Below are 1908 nucleotides of genomic sequence, written 5' to 3' on the forward strand. Positions count from 1 at the left end.
CTAGCCACGCCACGGAGGCTTCGAAGTTCCTTCACCATTCGCTTTCCTCTCTTTTGTTACACAGTTTCAGACTACGATCAGGGGTACCGAAACGCTGTATTGATTGTAAACAACCATTTTTATCTTGGAGCGGAGCGTTCCTTTACTCGTTAGATTTGTCTTGTCGCGTGTGTATTCGCTTTTTCGACGCTTTTTAACCATTTAACTTGTTTAGCGAAGCTAAACGCACAGACAGACAAAAAAAAAGGAACAGCATCGCGCGTCAAACAGCGACGACCCATCTGAAGCGATCTTTCATTTATACACCGTTTGTAAACAGAGAGATGTATAAAGCGCGGGGAATCATTCGAAACCCTGGGGCTATTCGAGCTTGCATTTCAGCAAATTATCATCTCAAACATTTCACTCGTTTGCTTTTTCTAAATTTATAGGAGAGCTTCTTTCGTTTATTTTTGACACACCTTTCGTAAATATCGTTTCTGGCAACGTCGGGAGCGTGGATTTCTACAAGTGAACAATCGCGCCGATCCGATAACTTCCAGCAGGATGGAGAATCTTTATAGATTATCTTCCGAGAACTCGGTGCTTTCACGGGCGGTCGTTTATAAATTTTAACGAACGACTCGCGCGCCGTGACGCACTTGCGCTAGTTCGAAGAGATATTTCGAAATTTGTTTCTCTCCTTTAACGGCCTGCATTTAGTGTATCGGTTGCGATTTTCGTCACATCGTTTCCACGACAAACGCCGACGAACTGCCCAACTATCGCTCGTACGTTGCGACTCTTTCTTTGTTTATCGTTCATTCATTCTTTCAATTTCGTTCGATAATCCCGCTCCGAAACGTTCTACTTTCGTTGAACGACGGCGAGATGTTTAGAAAGAAATGAATTACTCTTTTTTCGAGAAGCAAACGCAAGCAGTCTTTTGTTAAGAAAACGACCCTCAGCCAGGCGTGGTCCAGGAATTGTATCCGTGGACCGCAATGTGCGTTCGAAATGTCGATGTTCATGTGTCCTGCAGTTCACACGTTGACGCGCAATTAGCTGCGTTCTTCATCGACCCACGAGCCAAGTGATCCACCGTTCAGGGTAATCGTAAAATTTTGTATTTCAAACTCTTTAGATCTTTAGAGTGTTATTTTCATTATTAACACGCATCACATTCGATACCCACATCACTCTCCCACCCGGCGCGTGCGGGAGAGCGAATTCGGGCGTCGCCAACGTATTTGTTTGTTTGTTCGATCGTTGACGACACGATCGCGTCCAAGGACGGAAACCGTCGGAGAAACGCCCAGTGGCACGCTCCTCTCGACGGTCGGGCGTAAAGTACATTTAAAAACCTTGAAAAGTACGAACGCACACAAGGAATGCGAGCGCGCGTCCTGTCGCTGAATCGTGGGTTGCGAGATTCGAACAGACACACGGCCGGCGACGATCGGTCTAACTAATGGACACATAGTTTTTCAAAGACTCGCTATCGTCGCTTCTCAGCCGGTCCGTAAACAACACACATCGATCAGGCGGACGCACGAATCTTACCACGGTGCGTGTTTCGTAGATTCCAGGTTACCCGCAAGTACCTCTCTCTCCCTCTCGAAAGAGGAATCTCGATCCGTCCTTTTTGGACAATGGAGAAATCTTTTTATCGCAACACGGATGGCAAAGAAACAACCAAAGCGTAGGAGCGTGGGGACGAGAGCGACGAAAAGAACGTCGCGAAAACAAAGTTTCGACGGTTGCTCGTTCTAATACATCGTAGTTTCAACTCTCTCAGTTTTAACCACTCCTAGACGCTTCGTAAACTTTTAACAATTCTTCGCCTCCGCGAGTTTCATTTCGAATAGAGCGAACGCAACACGGACCAAAAAAACTCCGGTGATGCCAGATCATTTAGCAAAGATCAGA

General features: G+C 46.2%; 1 non-coding gene across 1 annotated transcript; it reads right to left on the reverse strand.

Annotated features, from left to right (window-relative positions):
• Positions 1–937: 937 nt before the first annotated feature.
• On the reverse strand, positions 938–1092 carry LOC143307038 (5.8S ribosomal RNA). The gene has a single exon (XR_013064286.1). It is a non-coding gene; the product is annotated as a 5.8S ribosomal RNA (ribosomal RNA).
• Positions 1093–1908: the final 816 nt, after the last annotated feature.

This window comes from Osmia lignaria, unplaced genomic scaffold (assembly GCF_051020975.1).
Source record: "Osmia lignaria lignaria isolate PbOS001 unplaced genomic scaffold, iyOsmLign1 scaffold0043, whole genome shotgun sequence".
NCBI classification, from domain to species: domain Eukaryota; kingdom Metazoa; phylum Arthropoda; class Insecta; order Hymenoptera; family Megachilidae; genus Osmia; species Osmia lignaria.